This window comes from Rhinolophus sinicus, linkage group LG12, assembly GCF_036562045.2.
Source record: "Rhinolophus sinicus isolate RSC01 linkage group LG12, ASM3656204v1, whole genome shotgun sequence".
NCBI lineage: Eukaryota > Metazoa > Chordata > Mammalia > Chiroptera > Rhinolophidae > Rhinolophus > Rhinolophus sinicus.
The window spans coordinates 25774124-25786634 of record NC_133761.1 but is presented as its reverse complement, the minus strand read 5'-3'; positions in this window follow the sequence as shown (position 1 = coordinate 25786634).

Genomic DNA, 12511 nt, shown 5'->3' with positions numbered 1-12511 from the left:
AAACAAAATAAAAAGATAAGAGAACATAAATGTTCATGGAGAAAGGATTAAATAAATTATGGTATTTATGTTACAGAATATTTTATAGTTACAAAAATGAATGAAATGCTTCGCTCTGTTCTAACAAGGAACAACTTCAAAGCCTATACATTGCTCAGGGATGAAATATATACATAGCCTGATTCTTAGTTTCAGTAACAACAAGAAGATATATATGACTTAAAAATACATACCACACTGTTAGCAAGGGAGGAGAGTTTAAGGATAAGATTTTCACTTCTTATTGTGGATACTTAAAAATTGTTTAAGTTACTTTTGAGAAACATTTACAACTCTGTAACTTTTTCAGAAATCCATCACCATTTTTAAACCTTATCATTTTTGTAGCCAGCATTTCCTGACTGATAATCCCTGAGGTCCTGCAAATTTTTAGATTGAGAAACTTTATGCATTCTTGAAAAAATGACATTCCCTGGGGCCAAAAAGCATCAATACAAAGACAAAACAAAACAAAACAACAAAAAACTTATTACAAGAAGATGTCTTAAATAAGGTGATTCATTTTATTCTATTTCTTTGTATTTTTGGCACATCATTGCTTTATACTCTTAATAAATGCACTTCCAAACAGAAAAATGAGGCAAATAGAGAAAAATGGGAGTTCAGCCTTATCTTAATTATTACTAACGTATATGATCAATATGATGTCAAGTGAGTCTTGCAAGGAGATCCTGGAGAAATCTCCCAGAGTAGTAAACATTAATGTGAGATTCCAGACACATTTCCATTACTTCCTTAGTGTCTTTTGTTGAACATCAAAAGCATGTAGGTCAATCATACCAGCTTCCCTTGGTGACTCACAAGAGATTATATAAGTTGTTGGTCATGCTGCAGAATTGTGTAAATGCCTGCTTAAAATAAAACTTATTTCAGGGAATAGAATTTTTTTTTTCCAACTTCTTCATAATTTGAATTTGGCTTTAAAATATATCATAAAAGGAAAAAGAAGCCAACATGTATTATTAAAGATTTAATGGCAGATCAGACTTTCCTAATTCTCTGTAGTTGCATCTTAAAGCATCAAGTATAACGTAGTATAAATGAGGTTTATTCTCCACAGCACTAATGGCATGTGGTTGCAATGATGTCAATCTCTCGTTGTTTTCTGTTCTATCTGAAGGATTCTCACTCTTAATAGTCCCTGCTAACAAATTTTTGGCCTAGGACCGCTATGGTCCTTCCACACTACAAATGTCAACAGTTCAAGCCTGAGATTAGTGTTAGTTCAACAATATAAATAAAATTAGATGCTTTCAAATAAAATCAAATCTCAGAAGGAGAAAATTCTGCTGAATGATTAGAATATGAATTATCTGAATTAATTATTTCTGATTCTTCTCTGTTCCAGCTCTAGAATCCCACCACGTTTCTGGACCAGTTTTCTGCACCTCTTTAGACCTTTTCACCATAGTAGAGTCAATAAAACCTCAGCATAAAAATCCCGGACTCCAGGCCATTTCTTTGTAATGAGAACTCTCACAGTGGGGACATGTGCAGACCAGAAGCTCACCAGTGGTTTCCAATGTAGACATTAGAACCCTTTGGTCTGTTCTGCTCCAACAGTACAGTCTGTTCTGATATCATTGCCTAAGGGCTTTGTCTTTTGAATCCTCTTTGGGGCACTACTCTGCCCTATTTTCAATTCCATTCCTGTGGCCCAATTTCTACTAATGTCATTCCTTTATACAAAAAAGTACCCCTTCTCCTAGAGTCTTTGTGATTTTCCTCATTTCTTTTCCCTTTTTATTATTTGAGGATATGATTAAATTACTCAGTGCATTGGCCTCATTTCCAGGGATGCATTGTTCAGACCTTTTTTTTTTTTTTTTTTTTTTTACATTAAGACAAGTTCTTAGCACAGACATTGCCCATGTTCACACTGTGGGCTGTGTATGAATTTGAGTATGAATTTGCTTGAATGGCTGTCCATCTTGTTTAAAATCAGAATGCCTCTTCCATCAATAGCCTCTTAACCCAATGTCAGATATGTAAGTGAGGCAGACAGTGTCATTTCCCTCCTTGAAACTGTTCATTGGAAACCTACAAACACCATTTAACCTACCAATGCCAGATGCATTCACATATGCTATCTCACTTAATCCTCCTACGAACTTTCTAAATTAATTACATTCTCTCTTGCTAACAGATAATGAAACTGGAGCCCAGAAAGATCACACAACTTACCAAGTTTACATATCTAGTACCTGGCAGAGCTGGGTTTCAAGCTCAGGGCCCCTAAATCTAAGTCCACTACTCACTTTTCTTACCATGCACTCCACATTCTGTCAAACATCAAAACATCCAAAGCAGAGAAAGGACGTAAACGTTCAGTTTCCTACCTGTCTCTTCAAGTTTTGTGGTTTTATGCAGCTTTTCCATCCAGAAAATTATTTGCCACCCCTGATGGAGATATTTTTTAAATTAGTGAAATTATGCTAAGTGATTAGCATGGAAATGAACTGTGGTGCTTTATCCTAAAAAGAGTCAGAATAAAAACAGTGAGCATTAATCAATAAATCCTAAGGAGAATCGAAGGCATGATATTTTTCACTGGGAGCCTCTGTGGACTCAGAATGAATTTACAGTAGGCAGGAAATTATATACAGCCTTAAAAATAAGATAATGTGATTAGTAGAAGCAAGTTGATCTGGTAGGTATGGATTCATTTCAAATATTTCAAAATAAATTGTATATTTATGATCTAATGATTATTACAGAGTATGTTGTTATTGACAGAAGGAGAGCTTTTTTAGGGAGGAAAGTATCTCATTCATGTCTTGATGACAACAGTAGGGGGAGGAGGCAATACAAGTAATAAAATCTTTGGTCAGAATGTAAATAAATAATATTATCATTTTTCTGACCCCTCCCATGGGGAACCCTGACAAACTTTGGAAAGGAAAGTGTGACAAAGAAGGAAACACAGTAGTGGTAGTTGGGCACGGAAATACACGAAAATACATCCTTGATATCTAGCTATGCAGTAGTTCAGCATATATTTATTTCTAAATGGTTGCTACTGGGTTTTTAGGTGCCCTAACATGAGCTTGCAGGATTAGGTGTGATCCTTTTAAAGGAGGACAGAAACAACTAGAGACCAAATATGTCACAAAATGGTTTACTTATCCAGGTGAATGGCACATTTACATACCTGGAAATTTCTGGCATTTGCTCTAGAGGTACATGGCATGTTATCCCTGTGCTCTCTGGAATGTTGGGCAACCAGGTATGTAACATTAATACACTGCAAAATTATTCAGCAGATTCTGTGAGCAACTTAGATGAATCGCTTCTCTATCATCTCATAGGAAATGTGCCCTGCCTTTTTTCTGTTGTACTGAAATGGGAAAAGGTAGGTGAAGCAAGGGGAATGATGAGGAAAGAATTTAAAATAATTATAATCTAAAAGATTTGCCATCATCCTAATTGAAATGTGACTGCCAGTCATATAATTGGATGCTTCGCTCACATATTTTCTATGAAGACAACATACTAAGTATATCGTCATTATGTGCGTTAAATATATACATTGAATGATTGGGCTATCCAGATGTCACATATGATGGCACTTGGACTTTGGGATTTGGTGCTTTAAGAAGTGGATCCATATGTTGGCTCTAAGACTTATTTATAGTTGGCTGCAAATGAGTTATTTACTTAACCTCTCACCTCTGAAAGGAAATAATTATACACACCTCACAGAGTTTGGGGATGTACCTGAGATCTCTGCACCTTGTAATATGTAAAGGCTTGCTAAGTCTTAATTACTATGGTCATTGATGGAATATAAAATAAGGAAATTTTTCAAAACAGCCTAATCAAAATTGGATGGTGATATAAAAATTAATGTGAAAAGTTTGATTATAAAGTCTATAAAAATCGCCCGTAACTTTTACATACTTCTGCACTGTGTTACTTTATAAACAGGCATGCCCTTCCTTGACATGAAGACTGGTCAACATTAATTTAGAGTTTGTATTGTACTTTAATCTCCCTACTGTTATTTCTTGTATATGTTACTTTATGTACTTTTAGTACCTAAAAAAAAAGCATGTCATATATCTAGTAATATTACCTTGCCTAGGGTTGTATTTTATAGAAATGTCTCCAGTAGATTTTAGCACATAGCTGCCATGTCTATGATACAAATAGTATCTCGAAATGAGCTTTTCAGACCCATGATTGTGCTTCACTGATTACAGCAAGTTTTTCTATTTTAGGAAAGGAATATTCATGCCTCAAAGCAAAAGAATCAAGGCCAGACACAGAAACAGGGGATACAAAGTTAAAACACTGAAGAGGGCCTCCTTTTTGCTCATTCCAAGGAATCTGATTTTTCAGAACAACAAAGGAGAAATCAACTTGAAAGGATGAAAAAAACCTATTTAAGCTTTCCCTTTGGGTTTCATGGCAGCTGTTCCCAAAATGTGCTGCAATACAAATTATTTCTCCAAGCTCTTCATGGGTGGGAAAAAAATAGTAGAGGGTTCTGTTTTCAAATAAGACCCCAAAACTCTAATTCTTCTCAGAGATTAACAACTATTAGCATGCTTAAGCCTCTGTAAAATCCTACAATAAAGAAAATCATTTAACTTTTATTCTGCCCAACATTTCTGAAGTGCATTTGACCACAGAATGGTTTTATTACTTAACATTTACCATGACCACATTTTGGGGATCTCTGCATTCCTGCAAAACCGTACATGAAATATGAAATAGAAAAAGAATGACCTCAGAAGTAAGCGTGTCAGAAGTGCAGAATTTGATAGGCAGAGCTGCAGGGATCTAAGATCAAAAAGGCTCAGATTTGAGATGTCCCAATTTCAGAGTTTTTCTAAACAAAATCACTCCAGATCTAAAATAAATAAATAAAAAATTCCATCAAGGGGAAAACACATGCATTCATGTACACACGTACATAAGCGATCTGGATTTGAAATCTCAGGCAAAATAATTTCTAATAACTGTTCCCTTGTTTACTGACAGATAAGACTGTGCCAGTAGGTATTCTATGAAGCCTTTTAAAAAGATGACACATTGGGTCCACTTCATGTTCAGTCACTGATGTCTCACTGACTTACATAGTGTAGGTGCAGAATAGCAATATTTATTTCAATCTCTTTGCCACTTTCCAGTTCAAGTAATTGAAAATACACATTAAGTATATGAGTGTATGTTTAGCTACCTACACAACTACTTTTCTATCCTCACTACTGAGACAGCTTGATACTCTCTTATAGCCTGAATCTGTTTCCTCACAAAGGAAGGATTAAAGAAGAACCTTTTCAGTACTAAGAGTACTCAGTATTGAGTAAAATATGCTGGTGACTCTGCCCAGACAGAAATGATATCCAGCTCTGCCAACTGGAATATCATCTTATTCCTTAAAATTTTAAAGAGAATTCCCACCTTATATCATAGTTATTTTTACTGGATATCTACTCTGTCCCTTCCTCCTGACTCTTGTTCCTGTGAGCAGATACAGGCTGCTATCTCTAGAACTTCAGCATTAGTGGGGGCTTACTCACGAGGACTGCAGTGAAAGCTTAGGTTCTAGAACTGGGGATTGTGTCAGAGCAGGCCCAACTACTACAAGGCTGATTTGATTCTTATCCACTGAAATACCGAGCTAGAGTTCCTTAAAACACAACACATAGAGTCGTAGTCTCAATCTTATTTGAGGCTAAGCCCATGGATGGGAATAATGGGGTATTTGTGGAAGTAGAGGGTTCAAAGGCAAGGGGCAGGTAAATCTCTACCTTTCTAATTCTCTATATGCTGCTAACCTGAAAACTTTTGCCCCTGCCTACAATTGTGAATCCAGGTATAAAGCAGCACAGTGGAATGGAAAAATAAGTCAATGAATCATATGATCCAAGTTGTTTAAACTACCAGATAATAATGGCTAGAAAATGGGGGAAATAAGATGTCAGGAGTTTGTCTTGAGTTGTCTGGGATTTCTGTTACGGATTCTCTCCCCCATCCCCAGGCCTCTTTTCAGATCAGTAATTCCTCTACTACTGCCATCTATTCATCAACAATCAGCATTAATTAGGAAATTGTAGCTTGTTGTACTAGCTCTGCATGAGGTCACTTCAAAGATATAATTCCTATCCAAGCGATTTACTGTAAGACCCCAAATCTCCAACAAAATAAAAGAAATTCTGTATGGTTATTTGGCATGCCGCCCTTGAATTGAGGCCTTGGTTTATGCGTCTGAGCTTATTTTTTGTGTCAGGATCAGTAAGGATTTACAATCCAATTTTTGTTACTATCTGTATTTCACATCAATCTATCAATAGTTTTGAATTACTTTATCATCTCATACTCATTACATTTTATAATATGTCTATAGAAGTTCCTTGTAATATTCTAATTTTGTCTTTGGAAGAATTTTATGGCAAAATTCTACTCTTAAAATTTCATACATTTATTTATAAGACAAGAAAGAATTTTTTAATTATTTAATATATCTGCTGAGGATCCTTGAGTATAAATTAGAGGAATAAAAGGAGACTAGAAACAATAGTGCTGGTCATCAATCTGCCACAGTTTGTATCTGTTCTTACTTACTGAATATTATATTATAAAGGTTACACCTTGGTTCCTTCCTGTGAACTGTTCTGTTGAAAGTGCTGCCCAAAAAAGATAATGTTCTAAAGGAGCCTAAAGTTTATGTGAAAATTTTAACCTACTAATAGTTTTAGTGGTTCAGTTAGTTTGTTCAGGAGCAATAACTTTATTATCTTTTCAGGAGTTAAATACCTATTTGGGTCACACAGTGCTTAGCCCTAGTTTGGTAAGCTAGAATTTCAATTCCTTTCTTCTCTGGTTATCACAGGGACTTCCATCGTTCTTTAGAAATAAGTCTTCACCTTGAACCCCCGACGAATGACTAGACAGCCAGACAGCCAGCTGATATCTGTTTGTGGCCTCTAGTCTGCCATCTGGTTCCAAACATTCTCAATATCATGTTCTACACACTGCCAAGCAAAATACTTTCAGACTCGCCTTCTTACCCATCACCAATATGCTATTGATGTTTGGTCTCTCAGGTGCAGACAGCATGATTTCCTCTTTCTCCTGGGGGTGGGGCTTAGTTTGTCACCTGATTGGGCCCTTATGGTCTGAATAGTCTCTAGGTTCTGGCCATGGTTCTTTTAACCCATCATTTGCTTTAAAAAAAAAGAATAAACCTTGGTTATGATAACAAATAAGTAGCAAAGACATACATATATTTGAGGTTGAAGAGACTTCTTGGACTTAGTAACTTTGGAAAAATATAAAAAGATTGAAATTACCCACTCTTCATTATTTTAGGCATCCAACATAGATGTACTAAATACTCATGTTACGCCAGTCAATATGGCAGGCACTAAAGATACGTTGGTGAATAAAACAGACAGACTCTCTACTTCATGGTGCTTCCAGACTAGTTTAAATTTGTGACATGCCTCCTATTCAATAAACCTGGGTCAACTTGGGTAAGTCGCTTAATTGCTTGAGTCCTCATTTCCTTATGATCTTGTAAAATAAAGAGGTTAAATTAAATTGTACCAAAGCTTTTCTTCAGCATAATGTTCTAAGAAAATTAACTCTCTAACAAGCCGAGTAAATTATCTAAGCTGTACATCTTTTCACATATATCTTGCCAGTTAGCTAAAAGCAGTCTTGGTTGGTTTTAATTAAACAATCAGTCCTTCCTCAAACATGGATGTAAAAGAAAAGTTTCTTCAATTGTAACAAGCAAATCACAGAACAAAGGAAAGAATATTCTTGAAATTTCACTTATATATGTATCTATCTAAGAATTTTAACAAGTTAAATAAGAACTTTATGTAAGCGCTTTAACAAGTTACCTTTATGTAAGTCATGAAGGTAAGAGCTAAACAGTTACTGATTCAAATTTCATGCAGTTTTTCTGTATTTTACCAGCTGAGAATCACATTTTGAAATCAGGTCCATTCTCCCCATCATTTCTCACATTGTATGACTGGGTTTTCGTCTGTATGGATGGTCCTGCACAATGCTGGGCCCTTCAAAATACATTTTTAAAAGCTACTTTCACAGAGACTCTTATGAGTACCTGTCCCTACTTGATACATAAGAGCTAAGCATTTTTTCCTACAATCTGGCCTACAAGAAGCTACTGCTAAATATCCACACAGCATTAAAAATAGAAACTTGACAATCAATATAATTGCTAACCTTACAAAAATAGATGATCTAGGGAACGCCTCTGGATACAGGAAAGATAAATTGAGGACAACTGCAAATGGCATAGCTTAGAGAAATTGAAGAGGGGGAGATTTAAAAAAAAAAAAAAAGATAATAAATACATAGAGCCCTGAGAGGAATAATCCACTGGGAACACCATTTATATTTTTGTTTTTGTTTTTGTTTTTTCCCCCCAATGCTCTCCCAACCTGTACGAGGATCTAGAAAACCAGTGATGTTTATATCAGAACAGAGTGAAGGAGGTTGACAGGTAATGAGTCGGTATAATATGATCTGATTAGAGCCTTGCATATTTCATAGACTCATCCTAGAAAAAGTGCTCCATACCTCATTGCTGAGTATCACTACGGTCACCTTCGAAGTACTCCCCTTGGGAAGCTATGCACCAATGCCAGTGCCTAGTCCACCCTTCAAAGCAATGTTGGAACTCTTTCTGAAATGGCCATCAGAGCTGTCGTCATACTCCCCTTGATGCCATAAATGTCATCAAAATGTCTTCCTTTCAATATTTCCTTTATCTTCGGGTAAAGAAAGAAATCACTGGGGGCCAGAGCAGGTGAGTAGGGAGGGTGTTCCAATACAGTTATTTGTTTTCTGGCTAAAAACTCCCTCACAGACAGTGCTGTGTGAGCTGGTGTATTGTGATGCAAGAGCCATGAATTGTTGGCAAAAAGTTCAGGTCATCTAACTTCTTCATGCAGCATTTTCAGCACTTCCAAACAGTGAACTTGGTTAACTGTTTGGTGTCCAGTTGGTACAAATTCACAATGAATAATCCCTCTGATGTCAAAAAAGATTAGCAACATCGTTGCAACACATTCGAGAACTTAATTGTCAGATCCCGTAAGTCACTTGACAACAAATTTTAAAATAGTTCCAAGCCCCAATTTACCCAGGCAAACTATTGTATACTGACTGTAGTCTCTCCTGGGAACATTTGGTTTTTGGATTTCATCCCTCTAGTGGTGGAAAGAAAACCTGTTTTGTTTCTTTTTCTGCTACATGCTTGTATACAATGGTCCTTTTAGGTAGTCTCCCTTTTCCTTTCCTGATCAATTTGGTTTAGGTGTAATAATATGATATCTACCTAATGGAAACTTTCCATGTATTTTTTGATATCTCAGGGTGTTTCTAATGCCCAGTATATATAAATAGTAAAAAAAATTGCAGCTACACAGATTTCTGTCTTTGCTTTCTCTAGCTACCTAATTGATTCTCTTGTACTTCTATATTTCTTGCTTCCTAGCAATTATATCGTACCCTCCAGGGTAGATTAAGGTTAGCTGTACATTAGCCCCATTGAGAGGTGAACTTTATTTCCCCTCTGTTTGAATCCAGCTGGCCCTGTAACTGCTGAACAACAGAATGATGGAAGTGAGACTGTGCCAGTTCTAAGCCTGTCCATTAAGACGGTGGCTGGTTCTGCTTCCTCCCTCTTGGAATGCTCACTCCCGAGACACTTCATCTCAGTATCCAGTTATTGTACTATGAGACACTCAACACACATGGAAGGCCATATGTAAATACTCCAGTTGAGAGACCCAGGTGAGCATCCCTTTAAGCAGTATTAACTTCTGGCCACATGAGTAAGAAATCTTGGACAATGTATTCAATAAACTCCTCAGATGACTATATTCCCAGTCAATCTCATGAAGAACAGAAGAACCATCCAGCTGAACCCAGGCAAGCCACAGAATTATAAGAAATAATAAAATTGTAGTTGTTATAAGTCACTAGTTTTGAGGTGGTATGCAGCAAAAGATAACTAAGATACTATTTCCAATGAAAAACTGTGTCTTTCTTTCTCTTCCTGTTTTTGTTGTAGCTTTGCAAATTTCCCCTCCATGGTTCTATTTCTAGCTCCATATACTGATTCTGTTTAACTCTAACCAAGCAGAGAGCTCCAGGTAAAAGGGTATCTGTAATTTTGGTCCACAATACTAAATTTCTAAGTGATTATTTCCAAAATAAATAATGTCAGTAAATAACCAAACTATTTCTTCTATATTTTTGAATCTATCAAGAATAAGGTTTAATAACACAATGGCTTGGGGTGTAGATGTAGTTAAAGGTGAATTATTAATTACTATACTTATGTGCATCCCCAGTGGTAAGAATCCTGCGTTGCAATTTAGCTGTTTCAAAGGCCAAAACCGGATTTTCAAAGGCCATTTTCTCAGTTTGTGTATCTCTTGGTCTTCCTGCAACATTTGACAGCTGCTTGATTCTTTTCTGGCTCCTCTTTCTCCTTTTAACACCTAAATTCAACCATCCCCTCAAGTTCCTATCTGAATACCTTTTGCTCTAAACATTCGTGAATTATCAATCAAATTGGATGTGTTATTGCTCATTGAATCAGTCAGGTCTTTAACTAATTTACATTCCGATTTATGCCCTTCTTTCTGTTAGAAACAGACGACTGACCTGTCCTCTGTCAACTTTTTTAAATAAACAAAGGTGATGTAAACCCACAGAGGGAGCCAATGAGTAGCCCTCCACATCTGTCCTTTATTTCTATCTAGAACTCCTTTAATCATCTTAGTCCTATACTCCTCAGTCACTTCTTCAATTCCTTTTTTTTATTTTTTTATTTTGTACAATGACCCTTATCTATCACCTGGCCCTTAGGTTGAAAAAACAGTTGGAATTTGCTGTCTCAAAACTCACACTGCATGTTGTTCAGCTGCTCCTGCTGCGTTTGCTCCTATCCCACCTTGTACTCCATGGAGCAGCATCAATATCCAGCAGACAGGCCCAGGCCTGGGCTGCGATGACTGCTCAGCTCCCCTTCAAAGCCCCACTCAAGTAGTTAATTTTCCGTGAAGACTTCTTTGTTACCAATATTAAATTTGAACTCCCTTTGTTTGAATTCCCAAAGCTCTGTGTTTGTATCTTGCAGAACTTATCAATATTTGCCTTGTATAAAAGGAGCTTATGAATATGACTCATTTCTTTACTAATTTCTAACCTGCTTAAAAGGCAGGCTCTGTGCCCTTGAGGACCTCATAATAAACACTCACATTTTCTTAGTCCTTATTATTTAGTCACATTACATGTATCATTTTTATTTACATTGTGATTATCACTAACCCATGTCTGTGAAAACACTGCACAGAAATAATAATTTAGGCATTATTCTCCAATCTTCTTCAGTAAGAAATTTGATTATAGGAACTTTTTATACTTAGAAATAACAGAAAATTATGTCTTTATATCATATTGCCATGAAAGATTTTATGAGATGAGCAAGTAGACTGATTCTCTGAAAGCTAATGGTGTGACCCAAGTCTTTCTGAATTCATTTTTTTGTCCACTTGAACTATCCTCTTAAGACATTTTTCCTTTTAATGCAGAGAAGTTATTGCTTTCTCTATCTTGTCTTCCTAATTTATGTCCCTTTAAAACTTTCATGAAAGCTTTCAAGTTCACTGCCAATCAGACCAATCATCTTGATAAAAATAACATTGCTTCATCATGTCATTTTATCTTTAAAGTCATTTACTTTATTTATTTGGCATAACCCCAATTCCTTACTTAAGCCATTTCTGTTGAAATGAGGGCAGAAGTGTTTTGTTTTGTTTTTATAAACCCACATTATTTAAAACATATACTCTTTTAAATAAGTGACCAAGAATGCAGAACTTTAGAAGGTGAAAAATCAAGGAGTAAGATGTTAAGGGAACTATAGCATATACACCATTTGATTACTCGAAGTACCTAGCCCCAAGATTTGTAGAATGAAGTCAACAAATGTTTTATATTTTTTTACATAAGAAGTGTCCAGTAGGGGGCAAAGATGAGGAGATCCATTTTGGTTGGAGATGAAGAATGTGAGAAGAAGCTGTGAGATTTTCAGGTACACATGTTGACATAGCAGTTGGTTTTTAAGGCTTATTAATGGGAAAGAAGTTTGGGCTATACATACCAACCTAAAAGTTATCAATGTAGAAATAAAATTTAAAGACTGGGAGTGGGTAAAATATCCAGGGAAAGTCTGTAGCATGAGAAAAGAAGTGATGGAGGAAATAATCTTATTTAGTACATGTCTGAATGCTTTAGTAGGGATAGAAAATGTAACTGTGTCTGGAAATGGAACAGAATATGATACACCCAGGACCAAAAAGGTAATGTGTACATAGAGAACAATTAGACGCTTGCCAGTATCTTCCTAACTTACAATATAAATAGTCCATGGTTTATCTACACAAACAAG